The 15,645-nt window shown below is 33.1% G+C and overlaps 1 protein-coding gene across 2 annotated transcripts in view; it reads left to right on the top strand.

Annotated features, from left to right (window-relative positions):
- LOC129246020 (uncharacterized) overlaps positions 1-15,645 on the top strand; it is a 64,878-nt gene that overhangs the window by 33,871 nt on the left and 15,362 nt on the right. Inside the window, exon 1 of one of the 2 annotated variants that reach the window (XM_054884512.1) lies at positions 10,286-10,561. The exons of the other annotated variant lie outside the window; for it this stretch is intronic. The gene's annotated coding sequence lies outside the window, so the exon portion shown is untranslated. Of the gene's footprint in view, positions 1-10,285; positions 10,562-15,645 lie in introns of those variants that run through there. 2 annotated transcript variants of the gene reach the window in all.

Genomic DNA, 15,645 nt, shown 5'->3' with positions numbered 1-15,645 from the left:
AATATTTTTAATAATTGTATGATTGTAGTGCACATTTATATTAATGCTTGTATGTAGTAGTTGCACAAGCGATTTAACCGAATAATTTCAACTTTTGTTCAATGCATTTTAGAAAACTCTGCATATTTACTACATGCATAGATACATATGAATTTGCGCAGGCGAAATGATGAAATAAATTACGAAATCGATAGTGGTTTTCGTCTAATGCGGCTTCAAAATAGATGCACATGCTTTATACACGGTCTTCCAATTTTTATTTTTTCTTTGAATAATTTTTTTTTACTAAATAAAAAAAATTATTTTGAGTGATGGAAATCTTTGTTTTGACCATTACGCACTCCATTTCTTGGGTATTTGCATAATGTCTAGTTCACAACTGTCAAATACGATTGACGTAAGACGTCATTTGCAAAAATTATAATTCTTCCAATAGAGTGATTAATTTTGCGCCTTTTTAAATTAAAAATTAAATTAAAAAGTAGGTGGCAGCGTTACTGGAAAAATACTTTTTATTTCAAACTTTCTAAGCCATAATTCATGAGCTGTCTACATTGTGACTTTACTTCATATATATTTTTAATTATTAAAAAATTTCCGTTTTCTCGTACTAGTATTCAAATAAAATATGTCAAAAGTTGTTATTTTTGCAACAAAAATTATGTGGCAACACTATATGAAAATATGCTTGTTTAAATAACTTTCATTTGATACCTATATTTTAATATTTAAGTGGAATTCGTGACAAGTTCCTATTTTTATGAAAAAAATTATTTTTGGAAAATATGTTTCTTACAAATATTTCCCTTGATACCCAAGATGTAGTATTTATGTCTCTTTTTTAATAAATACAAACTTGTGGCAAAACTTTGTTAAAATTTAATTACTCTATAACAACGGGATAGAGAGATATAACCATTATTTCCTTAAAAAATACAAATGTAATCTGAGGTGGTGGCTCTTACTCTATCAACCCGTCCCTGATATCTCATCTGTTCTACTTTCAACTAGAAGTGGATGCGAAGAATTTTTTATATCCAAATATGATCACATATTTATGCTCTCCTATGTTTGTACATAAAATAACAAAAACAAGCGCAAATTAAAACAGCAAGCCTTGAGACCGAATAAAGATCGCCAGCTTTAACCAAAGAATTTTTTGAAGATTTCGAAATATGTATGTATTAGAATTCCAAAGTGGTTACAATTCAAGTTGTTGTGCCCAATCAAGTTGAATCGACATGACCAAATTCGTCTTAAATGCTTACTACAAATATTCTGTTGAGTTGCTTTGTCGAAAAAAATCTGTTGGAATTGTTTCACTCACTTCACTTACAATTAGGTACACTTAATATAATATTTACAAAGGTAGAAAAAATATCTAGGCCAATAGTTGGAGACAATTTATTACAAGCTCTTATGGGATAAAAATTTTCGTTGAGAAATCTCTGGTTTAAACCTTTATGTACGTCTCGAAGAATTCATTAATTCATATAAAAGTAGTTTAAAGTCAACAAAACTTAACTTAAAACGTTTGTATTCAAAATATTTAATTTATGCCGTCTAGCCTTTTTTAAAAACATTGTTTTGGTAAAGTATCAACTATGAAGTATCAGAGATTTCAGCAACATATCAACGCAAGCATATATGTACATATGTATGCATTTTTACACTAGCCTGCCCAGCGGGGAAAATCTGAGCTAGTGAAACCGTTTTTCTGGTTCAGTTTTAGTACAGTTCTGGTGCTTCACTAGATATGCCAGTGCGAATTTTGTTGTCAAATTGTCACAGCAGAAACAAAACAAAAAAGTTAAAAGCAAAAAATTGTGCTTATTGGACTTTGTGGGATAGAAACTTGAGTTGGTTCTTTCGATTACAAATACATTTTATTAAATGAAGTACCGAACATTTACATACATATGTACGCTATAAACTATAAGCATAGTACCCCAATTTACACAGGGGCATTTGCATTTTGAAGCTAATCTCTAATGGAGGATATTTTTTGACATGAATTGCACAACTTACAAAATAGGTGAGCCTATGAGTCAAAATATGTAAAAAAATCATAAAATTTATTTTCAAACTGCATCAAATTAAAAATCACTGAACTAATTCAAGTAATATTATTTTGTTATAAAGCTATGAAACGTTACCATGGCCCCGCGTTATCAATTATTTCCCACTACTATTCAAATTTTAAAGAAAATGTTGATGTTCCCACTGCTTTTTCATATAGATTGTACCTCAATAGCAGAACATATGGGTAGAATCTTGGCCGATACTAAGCACTAATCGGGTGTTTTTTACCTGTTTGAGAACTATCTATATCGATAACTATAGGTTGACAGCTGAGAATGAGAAACCGAACAGAAATCAGTAAGGTTTGGCAAGTAATCATTACTCGTTTAACACCACATCAACGTTTTCATATTGTGGAAAATTTACTTAAAAAGCAAAGATCTGCTTAGATTTTGCGAAGTTCATAGAGCGAAATGCTGAAGAAGACGCCGCAATGTCGATTGTTTTCCTTCGACTACGTAGAAAATTCTACGCAATGATCTTTGCTTACGAGCAAGAATCAGGGCCGTGGAGAGAGTATTCGGGCCCCGGGGGAAACTTAAGATGCGGGCCCCTTCAAATTTTTTTTTATTTATCAAAATGCGTATTATGTTATAGTGATATAACATTTAAACATTGAAAAACTCTTTGATAAAATTTTTGATAGAATTAATTATGAAATATTGATTAAAATGAATTTTAGAAAACTCTTCAGCAGATCTGAAATAAAAAACGCAGCTGAAAAAAGTTAAAATTTTTATTCATTTTGTGAGCCTTACAAATATTTGAAAATGACTGCCACGATGCTTAGAATTTAGCTTTTCTTTGCTTTAGCTGAGGCAAAAGCTCTTATATCATCATCGAAGTCGAGTTTCCTTGCTAACTCAGATTCCAAATACAAAGTTGCCAATCCTGTTACTCGACTCTGAGTTGAACAAGAACGATGGTAGTCTTTGATCCTTGATAAAGCGCTGAACGATCTTTCGGAACTCTGGTAGAAGTATTATTTACTATATTTTTTCAAGCAGGAAATTTCTTGGAATTACCCTCGAGTCCGGGCACCTCTGAAAACTCCGGGCCCGGGGGAAAAAGTACCCAGTTCCTCTGCATCGCCGTTTGAAATTCTCCAAGTGCTTATATGGAAAAGAGAAGGAAAGCGGAATAGGTATTTATGCCATAATTCGATACAAGTGGCTTTCCTACAGGGCTTTATGAGTTGTGTTTTTACCGCAAGCATGGCCACTCTAACCACGATAATTCGTATCTGCGTATGTGAAGGGGATTGATAATTAATTTATGGAATTGGTCAACCACCTTGTAAATATTCACATACTATTGAAAACAAACACCGCTTCTGAGCACGTATGTACAGGCACATTTCCACGTATGTGCATGCAAGTGTGTGCAAGTACGAATTGGCATTGGGCTCGTAGGCTTGTCCATCGTTGCACGTATTGAACCATTGAACGTGTGCACTTTAACTAGTGCCACTATGTCTCTTAGTTTGGCATCGAATTTTCCATTATTTTTTTTTTGGTCACATACCAAAAATTTAATAAAAAAGACTAATTTTTAACTACTTGTGCGCACTACCAAAAAAATTTTAAAACTGGCATTACAGAAGAGAACCTTAATTAAAAATAAATTGCTGACTGTGATAATAGAGACAACTGTTTTAGAAAGACATTTTTTGAAAGACACAAAAAACTGCTGCTGAAAAAAATTCATTCACATGACTGCAGATTTCTATTTCTATGCGCGTATGATTTTGAAATTTTGTCACACGTGGAACTTTATAACGAGAATAGAGCCAGATTCTGTGCACTTAATGTTGTTTATTTAGCCAGATTGAATATTTATTAAGATATTGGTTTTCAATGCCACAAATGCAAAGCTCATTTCTTGCATAATTGTTAAAATGCCAGATGTTCTTGCCAAATTAGAATAGTTTCTTGAACCATTTTAATATTGTGCGAATTTAAGTTAACTTGTTTGTACATAAATGGAGAAAGATATTATATATAAGTAAACACATATTTTTGCTGTTATTATAGAGCTAACAGAAAAATGGGGAAAATAGAAATGGATCGCGTTAAAGAAGTTACAGAATGTCAGTAGCGCATTTTCTTTAAGTGAGAACGTGTTATTCAATCGCCAATCTGAAATCGTTGACTAAAAACTGAATACTGCTCACATTAAAATTTTTATATTGATTACATCTCTTTATTTTATCAACTGTAAACGGATTATCAAAAAGCTTTCAGCTTGTGAAGTCTTTGTTTTTTTTTTATTTATTATTTCCCTTTTTAAATTACAATCTGTTAAATTTAAACAATAAGTAATTAATTTTAAAGTAGTATTGGAATTCTTTGTTCTCTAACCTATACTAGATAAACATTCAATTTTGCTTTAGATTATGCTACATTATATTATTTTCTAAGGATAATTATTATTTTTTGTTTTTTCTTTTTTTGTTTGTTATACCTATTGTGAGTTCTGTTGGAATTAATCGTTTTAATCTTCGTTCTCCCAATTTCTCCGATTGTGGTAGTTTGCGCATTTGTTCATTTTGATGATTTGTTAGTCGTTTGCTTGATGCTGTATGTTCTAATTGTGTCATCTATTGTGTCGATGTTGAGGTCGCTGTGGATCACGTCGTTTGGTATATATCAGCCTGCTTTTGTTATTGTTCGAAGTGTTTTAGATTGCGTCCTTTGAATTATTTTGATATTCGTTTTTTTGCTGTGCCCCAGATCTCAATGCTATATTTCCAAATGGGTGATATTATAAATTTCTATATCACTACTTTGTTGTTAAGGCTTAATTTTGAATTTTTAGCCAACAGCCAGTATAGATGTCTGAACCTGTTTTTAATTTCATTTCCTTGCACTAGGAAGGATTTTTATTTCATTGTTTTTTATTGCTAAATTGTGTTTCTTAGGCTTTCTGTTTGTATATATTACTTGTACCGTTTTATCTTTGTTGACTTCTATTCCCCAAATATCGAGCCATGATACAGTGTCATTTATTGTTTGTTGAAGAATGTCAGTCGCTTTTTTTCTATTTTATCCGATGCCATTAAAACCGTGTCATCCGCGAATGTGGCTATCATGCTATTTTTTGTTGTTGGGATCGGTATATCTGCTGTAAATATCAGGTACAATAGAGGCCCTAGGATACTACCTTGGGGTACACCTGCTGTCATTTGCATCATGCTTGAGCATTCGTCTTCGAACTTTATAAAAAAATGTCGGTTTTCCAGATAACTTTTAAGAATGGTGAAGTGATTCCGTGGTAATATTTGGCTGAGTTTATGCAGTAGTCCTTTATGCCACACCCTCTCAAAAGCTTTTGCAATATCCAGGTAGACAGCTATACAGAACCTTTTATTTTCCATATCATTTAATATTTTGTTTATAACTCTGTGGACTTGTTGCACAGTTGAATGCTGTCGTCTAAATCCAAATTGATGGCTTGGTATTATATTATTTTCTATAAGAATTTTGTCTAATCTGGCAAAGAAGCATTGTCTCCTTAATATGCTGTTGAATATTTGTCGTATATATGTAATTGCTACATCAGGTAGTTCTTTTAGTATTTTACCATTTATTAGATTGTAGCCCGGTGCTTTTTTACTGTTCAGATTTTTCAAATGATATCTGATTTCTGCTGAGTTTGCCGTTTATATTCTCTTTTTCGTTGGAGAATATTGTTTTGAAGTGTTCAGCTGGTGTGTTTGCCCTCTCTTTATTGGTCTTTGCCCAAGTTCCGTGTTGTGTTTTGATGGGAGGTTTATGTGGAACTGCTTTGACTAAGTTTTTAGTTGATTTCCATAGAGAATAATTGTTAACTGCCATGGCCCCCAAGTTATGTATGTAATTCTCAAGCTTTTTATCTTGGTGTTGTTTTAATAATGTTTTTAATTCAGTTGTTGATTTGTTAAGTTTTACCTTATCTTCGGGATGTTTAGTAGTTTGCCACTTTTTATGGAGTTTCCTTTTTTGTTGAATTTTTGTTTGATATGTATTGGAATAGGCTCTTTTTGTTGCATTTTTATATTTGGTGTCGAAAGGGTGAGGGCTTTGATGATGGAATTGCTGAGTCAATTTCGTTCCCCGTTTTTAATGAAATATTTATAGTCAATTGTGGTTCCACACTTTGTCGAAAATAATTCCAGTCTGTTTTATTATTATATAGACCTCTAAAAGTTTGTGATGCAGAGTTCCAAGAATTCTCATTAGAAGTGGTGAATGATCCGATGATAGCTCCAAACATGACTTAACTCAGATGGGTTTGTGGAATATTTTTAACAACCTTGTTAACCTTGATCCCCAAATAGAATGTTTCGCATTGTAGTCACCTCCAGCGATATATCGACTTCCTAGCCCGTTTAAATCCTCCAGATATTCATCTTTTGTATTATTGAATTTTAGTGGACAGTATACTGCTGATATTGTTATTGGTCCATTTGAGTTATTTATTGAAACTGTCGTTGCTTGTATGTCGATTTTTCTATAACCATCAAGTTCGTAGTATTTAATTGATTTTTTGATGATTATTGCCGTTCCTTATGTTATCTGGGTGATTTGTGTAGTGTAGTTCGTGGCGCGTAAGTCCGTTTGCGATCCAAATTGCTATTTTTATTTTACTTAGTGCGTCCATCTAGCTTCGATACCAGTATGGTTACAATGTTCATCATGGTGGCCATTTGTGTTATCAATTGTTTCATCATAGTTTTAAGTTCAGTTAAATCATCTATACTTGATGTGGTACTATTATTAGGGTTGTTAAATTCTTTTGTTAATGTTTTCGTTGATTCTGCTTGTGCATAAGAAACGCCTGGTATAAGGGTTTGTTTTGTATTAATGCCAAGATTTTCCTGGAGATGTTCATTATTGCCTTGTTCTTGTGCAGCGTGAATTTTTTTTTGAATAGTGTCGGATATCTTTGTATTTGGAGTTTTTTGTAGATTTCGCAGCCTCTATAATTAGCTGTATGGTTTTCGCCACAATGAGCACATTTAATTTGGTCCGTTTCCGCTTTGTTCTTAATTTTACACACATTTTTGCCAGCACATTTGTTTTCGTTTAATTTTAGTTCAATTGAAAATAGTGAAAGAGGTTGTTTTATTCCTGATGCGTTTTTAATTTGTACGTTGTGAATATTTGTTGTTTGATGACCTAGTTCAAAAAGTTCATTTTTTATGTCTTCGATAGGAGTCGAGTGATGCATCTGTCGCAAAAATACTCTAAACCCTTGTTGCTCTTTTAGTCTAAATGTATAAAATGTTGTTTTTTTTTTTGTTTTAGTAAGTCTATTATTTTTGTATAATGTGTTGTTTCTTTCGGTTGGATTTTAATTTCGCTTCGGCTAAGAACTTTTATTTCATAAACTCATATTGAATTCTCTTGAATTTTAATTATTATTTTTTCTTTTGTTATTCCATTTTAGTAAATAAACTCAGCGTACCAATGGATTCGTTTGTACTTTATTTTACGAAATTGGAATTGGTGAAAAATTGGGAGTTCTTTGCGCTCTCTTACTGTTTTACAATGTACAGAATAAAACAGTGGCGCAATGTCATATCGCTATTCCACTCTCCGCTGACAGTACCGCTGTGTGTGTGACGTCACAACTTGCGCAATATATTCGAGTGGTGCTTGTGTAATTTCTTCTTCTTGTTCACGTTTTGACATTTCTCTCACGCAACTGCATCAGTGAGACGACACACCTATCTGATGAGCGCAATATTCTAATCTGTAATTTTTGTTGCTGCTTCATACGATAAAATAAAATGAGACAAACCAATGCGCATCTATAAAGCTGGTGGCAATAGCTCGGCTGATTTTTTTGCCCTAGATATGAATAACGTCAAAATGGTGTATTTATTCACTTGTTACTTTCCTATTTACTTTGCTAATATATAATTGGTTTGGTCAAAGAAATATAAAAACAGCCAGCTGATTTTGACATAATAGATCCAAAAATCAAAAACCAAATACGTATTTGTTTTCAATTATATGCGGATTCCATCATCTGTAATGAATTCGTTATTTTAATGAGATATTGAAGCCTTTGTTTCTCTTTACAACTTTTTCCCCTTTGCCGCCCAAATAAATTCAAAATAAGAATTAAATAGTCAGTAAGTTATTTGAAAAGTAAAACTAAACTAATGGTAAACTAAGATGTATATTGCGGTGCAGCTGATATTATGTTTTATTAGAGAGTTCGCCCATTTTAGTAATGCAATATGAATAATTCACCGATTGCCAATTAATGAAAGAATCCACAATTTAAAGAATCGTCAAACTCATCCTGCATTTCTTCGTCACCTGAAGTCAACATGAATTGAAATTTGCTTAAAAATTACTACATTACTTACAGGCTGGCGGTAACAATTATGAAGGCAAAACAGCAAAGCATGGGCATTTGTCATCCAAATGTTTAAAAATGCTATTGGCACCGCGAACGCTGGTGATTGGTACCTGCGGCCCCGCTCGCGTAGGAGTAGTTTTGAGGGATTTACGATATGTATAAAAAAGAATTACAAACAATAATTTCATATAAAATAATTTTTTATTAATAACCATAATATTACAATACCCGCATCCGTTGCTATGCCTCGTTGAATAAAATCAAAACAACCAATCAGAAAAATATCAAGCAAAATTATTTTTATTAATTTTCTATTTCAAACCGTTTTTGAACTTTGCATTTGGGTCATAGTTGAACAGCTTATGCGGATTATAAAGTCTAGAGTGTGCTATAAATAGTGGGAAATAGGAAAAACTAAGAATTTTTAGATTAAATTTAAGCAAATATTCGATTTTTAATGACGAATGAGAGGGGTGGCGCGGCATGGGGGCTGTGGGAAGGTAATTCCATCATAAAAACATGCCTATAACCTTAATTGGGTGAAAATATGAATGTATAAAAATGTTTACGTCATTTGGTGTTGTCATTTCGTAGTGATGCGCGGACAACGTACAGATATTCACCTTTATAGTATAGATATTAATATATAATTGGCGCCCATATCCTGTTTTAGGTCGATGTGCATCTTGATGCTGTTCCATAAATAGAGACCTACAATTTTGAGTCCCAACGAATGGCAAATGGTGTTTATGAAGAGATTTTTCATGGTAAAAATACGTTCAAAGGTTTGCCATTGACTACCGAGAACCGTCAGCTATTAGAAAAAAAAGTCTATCGCTTCTATTCTATTTTTTTCTATTACAATGGGTTTTGAATATGTCAACTACCACAAATAAATTCGACTATGGTTACTGCTTTGTCCTTCTAACATTCGGGATTTGATTTAAATCGGCTATAAAAAAAGGCACATGAATATTTTTCATTTGTTTTTTTTTTCATTGGTAAGATTTTGCTACTAAGCATGGAACACAATTTTTTCAAATGATTTCTACTTTAACCCATTCTAGCGACCTGGTCACGAGTTTGGCGCTTATTCCGCCAATGGAAAATTGGATTTCATGTTTACTCTCTCAAAGTGCCCTTGGATAGTTAGCGTAACATTTTTCCTTTACAATGTCCCACACAAAATAATCTAAACCATATCACAGTTTCTAGGCGGCTAATTAGCTTTCCCGTTTCAGTTGATTACTCGATTTCCAATATCAATCTTTATATTTCTCTACTTTGTTGTGACGAGAAGTCTACTTTAAAATGTCTAGCCATAAAGTGAATTTCAGACACAGTATGGATGTTATTGTAGCCACCAAAGTAAAAAAATTGAAAGCTGTATAACGCTAGATAGGCCTCCATGTAAATATATAGTACATAATATTTATGTTTTCAAATGCGTACATTTACATATTTCTCCACTTTTAGTTTTTGCAAAAGCTGCAGTTGATCTTTAGGCAGTTTGAATATTTTTTTGGAACAAGAGCTACAATTTCTGGCTAAGTTTTAATAGTTAGGGATTATACCCAACAATTAATACATTAATGGATACACGCAAACCAAAAACAAGAATACCATAAGAATTTCAAATATGTAGTTGAACCTAAGCGCAATAAATTTTGTGAATAAAAAATAAATAAACTGAAAAAAAACAGCGTGTGTTACCCGATCACACTTTATGGAGCTGCTGCTGCAAAACTTGTTACTGGCTGCATTGTTTGTGGTCGCGTTGCTTTTGCTGTTGCGCGCGGTGGTTTAGTTTGATAGTAGACACTGTGGTCGTTAGTCGTTGGTAGTTAAGCGCGGCAACATTCACGCCTCGGCACGCCTTTGCTTTCGATGTTTCGGCGCTAATCGAATTTGTTTGTTTCGACGTACTGCAAAGTGAATATTCGAAATAAAAAATTATATTGAAAAAAAATAAATGAAACAAAGTGCGCACTCGCATTGAAAGTGCAAATTGCAAATACTGGAAGTGTTGCAAATACCTTCCAAATATTACCTATACTTGTACAATTGCGTATGGACGCCACATCAGATGTAAATTAAGTCCTTCGCGCGATCAATAATCAGAAAAGTAATAGCCCGTGTAATTATTTATTCACAAAAAATAGTGTTTGCCCTAGTTTATTAAAAAGTATTATTATTAAAAAGTATCAAAGCATACCCTTATTAACAAATGATTTATTTTCGGTCACCTGAATTATTTTTATTTTATCGACTACTGTTATAATAAAATTCCTGGAAGTTCGGTTGATGTATCGATGGTTTTTAAAGCTGAGAGTATCGAGCTAGTGCTGTTATTTAGTTATTTTTTGTATGTATACTCGTATTAATATGCCAAAAATAAAACATTTCTTCCTTCTTCTTCTAAGAGTTTTAAAAATATTGCACATGGTAGATACGAGTACGAGTATATAGAATAAGTCACATTACCATACTTATTACATGCTCGTACTTATACTTGAATCTTACCATACATTAAATGTAGTCATCCACGCAATTATCTTTCTAGAGATGGGCTTGCCAAAGCCATATCAGCCAATGAGTGCTTGCTTGGGAGTCTTCACTTTTGTGCTGTGGGCATCAGGAATGAGCATTCATGCATTCATGTCTTACACCCATACATGTACTTTTAAATATCTATTTAATTACGTTTTTATACATATGGGAAACCGCGTTTGAGTTGGAGTATAAATGGGCAAATGTATAATGTTCTACAACTGGCATACAAATGTACATATTTGATTAAAAAGATATTCATGGAGAAGAGCTTACTGCCTCCACGCATTTCATAGAAATAATTTGTGATCACTCATACACAATAAAATTTATAGCATAATTGGGTGTTTTGCGTAAAATCCCCATATGAAAGATTATTGCATAAATAAAATAAAACAGCTTCCAAAGATGATGGATTAAATTCGCATACTCTTTATAATTGTGATTAGCATTTGTTTAACAAAGATGGCATATACAAATTGGGGCTTTCGTGTTTCCCGCTAGTGTGGATTGTCAAATAAATTAACATATATGTATGAGCAAATATAGTAGTTATATAAGTATATTCGCACATACGTATGCATGTACATATAGCATATAAATGTCACATAATCGTATGCTTATAAATACATGTACGTACATACGTACAGATACATACATAGGAATGTAGGTCTTAATACAAAATTGGCATAGGTCGGGCACAAACTTCTTTTCGCCCAGATTACTTGTTTTGCCTGTTACTTTATTTTAGCTTTCTTGAATTTCTTCCTTTTTTGGACAATCTTTTAAAATAAATAAGCGCACACGCCAACTTTCAAAGTATGACTTTATATGTATATGTACACATACACATACACTCTATGTGTATATTTCAATTGAATGTCAAAAACAATAGTAGACAATGGGATTAACATATTTGTGTTAAGTGCTTCCTTATGTGAGACACTTATAGTAATTGAAAGCTTGTACGCGTTTGCCATTTGTTATGAATTAAATTGTAGAATGAAACACAATAGATTATTAAAAGAAAGCAGAAATAGCAAAGTATCTGCAAGCTTTTATTCAAATCCATATTGAGGGCGATAAACCAAATATGGCTGGAGAAATTACTTACTATCCATGCAAGGCCACACAAGCAAGAATGGAGAATTAAAAAATGTTCGACATGTACAAATTTCTACTTAGGCAATGAAAGTGCGAAAATGAAGCTTATCAAAATAAAGCAAAAAATTGGGAATTAAAGTTTTTTTTAGAAAGCTCTAATTCTCTCAAGCGTATGCTTATGCCGACCAATCCTTTAAGGCCCTTGCTGCTATATTCTATACTTGATACAAAGAGTCCAAAAAGAAATGCCAAAAGTTCTATAACAATATTTAATTCTAGAATTACTACTGTGGGCAAAAAGTCAGGTGAATTTGGTTGTAAAATGAAAAATCTTTATTTATTCTTGTAAATCAATTTCATCCCCTTCAAAATAATCCCCTCTCGATGAAATACACTTATGCCAACGATTTTTTCAATCCCCGAAACATGCCAAATAGTCCATTTCCGGTATAGCCATCAGCACCTTCTTCGATTCAGCTTTTATCTCCTCAATCGACTCGAAACGCGTTCCCCGGAGTGGTCTCTTGAGTTTTGGGAATAGCCAGAAGTCACACGGAGCCAAATCAGACGAATACGGTGGTTGCGGAACGATATGCGTGGAATTTTTGGCGAAATGGTCACGAAGAACGAGTGCAGTGTGAGACGGTGCATTATCGTGATGCAAAAACCAAGAGTTGTTGGTCCATAATTCTGGTCTTTTTAGACGAATTGCTTCACGTAAATGACGTATAACGCTCAAATAATATTCCTTATTAACAGTTTGGCCAGGTGGAAGGAATTTATAGTGCACCACACCACGAAAATCGAAAAAAACTGTCATCATGACCTTTATTTTTGAACGACTTTGACGTGCTCTTTTCGGTCTGGCTTCGCCTTTAGCACGATATTCGCTTGATTGGTTGATTGTTTCAGGGTCGTAAGCATAAATCCAAGTCTCATCTCCCGTAATGATGCATTTGAGCTTGTCCTGATAGTCTGAAAGCATTGATTCACACACATCAACGCGACGACTTTTTTCCAAGAAATTGAGAGTTTTCGGTACCAAACGAGATTTGACTTTTCGTAGGCCCAAATGGTCTTTCAAAATGGTTTTCACAGATCCTTCTGATATTCCGATCATATCAGTAAGGTCTTTAACAGTCAACCAACGATTTTTGAGCACTAACTCCTTCACATTATTGTCGTGTTGGTCATCTGTTGACGTCTCTTTGAAGTCTTTGTACCACTTAAAAACATTTTTCTGCGACATGGTCGAATCACCAAATGCCTTCTGCAACATGCTAAACATTTCCGCAGCCGATATTTCATTCCGCAAACAAAATTTGATGGCACTTCTCTGCTCAATCAAATCAGACATTGTAAAAATCGAAAAATGCACTCTTGGTCGTTTGGTAAACACAAGCGTAAATATATTACTGATAATGACATTCACATGAAAGTTGGCCCAGATGTTATTAACAGTGCTGTCAACTCATGAAAAAAATAACTAGAGCGAAATTTGAATCCCGCAAATAAATTCACCTTATTTTTTGCCCACAGGTATACTGTGAAACTCACTTTCGATACCCATGAAAGCTGCAAGAAAACCACATAATCTGTGTAGCTCTATACCTGGCCATAAATCCGAGTTTTACTAACACCGGTGAGAAAAATATAGGAATTTACTAATATAGGTAAAGCTGATGGGCTACAATTGATCTGGAATTAAAACGTAAGCATAGATTAAGAATCAATTTGTTGAAGTGTTTGTGTGTGTGTGAAATAAAATGTGGTTCAGTTTTCAATGAGATGCCTATGCCGCATGTATGTATGTATAGGATTTCCCCTCCAATAATGCTTTCGAGTTCAATATGAAAAATTCTCTAAATTATAGTCGAATAATTTGTTATAAGATTTCTGACATATTCTCTAATAATTTCTTAAATACTACACGAACAATTCTGTCGAAGAATGAATGTATATTCCAATAGTGCTCAAATTACCCGAAACTGCCGGTACCCAAGAGCTATCAACATTAAAATAATACTCTCCACATGCTCAGTTTTGTTTTTACAAATAGTGCAGTTAGTTATTTTTACAAGGGTATGTATGTATTTACAAAAACTGAACTGAGCTGTTAAAACAAACAAGCAAACATTTCCATATATATAAATTTATTGGCACATTTCATACGACTAATTACTTATGTTTTGCTTAAAGTTTAGCCTCTTTCTCGTATTTGTTGTAAAACATTTGAAATGTAGAATGTGTTATTGTTTACTTATTGGCTTTTCAAGATATGCTCATTAACCTACATTTACTCTCATGAAGAGGCCGTCGCACACAATTTGTGTAATTACATACATATGTACTAAAAACAAAAACTCTTTTGCAATCGAAAACAAAACATGGTTTTTTGTGCTTTTTTCATATAAGTATATATGTATGAGCTCATGTGCAGTTTATAAATTCAACACTCTGCATTGCGTGTTTCTCGCAACTCGTATCACCCACTATCACATTTCAAAGCAAAATTCTCTTCCTGGTCAATTATTGACAAAAATGTTATTGAAATTGATGATTTGTATTTTCACGGCACACAAACATACATATGTATGCACAGATACATAAATACTACACATTAACTCTTTAGCATCTGCATATACATACGAACTTAAGACTCTGTTTACTTTGCACGGGGTGTCATGCTAATTTTTACGATTGGTAGGATATATTTCCCAAAACCAAACAGAAGGGTTTGAATTTGTCTATTTGTATAGAAGATCATACATCTTATATGTATACGTATTTTTGTGATTATTCAAGCCAGATATTTGTATAGGAGATTTCAATCATGTAGCGGAGGTGAAACTACTTTGAAGCTTTAAATTTTGAAAAAACAAAAAATTTATGAAATAGTGGAATTCATTAGAGGTGTATGATAAGAGCACTCTCGAAAATACATACATCAAAAAACCAAAATTAAGATGGAAATCGGCGCATAGCAATAACAACCAACCTTTAATAAATATATGAATAAAGTCAATACTCCACTTGTTTTGATGAAATATTTCAAATTACGTACACCCTGTATACTATTCCCTTGAAACTCGTTTTTCGTTTCTATTTTATCTCACATTGTTTGGCTTTCGAGAAATTAATTTTAGCAAATGAATGCCGTTTTCTGTCAAAAGGTGCATACATATAATGCACATACACATACATACATGTGTATGTAAATCTCACTGCTCAGTTACAGCAACGGAACTGACCAACGTAAACAAAAGACTTAAGCAACGAACTCCCATACGCAGATTATTACCTAATGACTATTTTATTACGTATGTATGCATTCATCTCAACTTTGTTATTTTATTGTTAGGTTTACATTTTTTATTAAAAATATTTGTGGTTTTGTTACAAATTTTACATCTTGTTCATTAGTTTTGTCTTACACACCGGCACTGAGTTTAAGCAACATGATAAAGTACAAGAAATAGCTTATTAAATGTTGCGAATTTCACATTCGCATTACTAACATGAATATTGATACTAGATGTCAAGGTTTCCCCTCTC

This window comes from Anastrepha obliqua, chromosome 4, assembly GCF_027943255.1.
Source record: "Anastrepha obliqua isolate idAnaObli1 chromosome 4, idAnaObli1_1.0, whole genome shotgun sequence".
Classification (NCBI taxonomy): domain Eukaryota; kingdom Metazoa; phylum Arthropoda; class Insecta; order Diptera; family Tephritidae; genus Anastrepha; species Anastrepha obliqua.
This window is presented reverse-complemented; position numbering and strand designations above follow the sequence as displayed.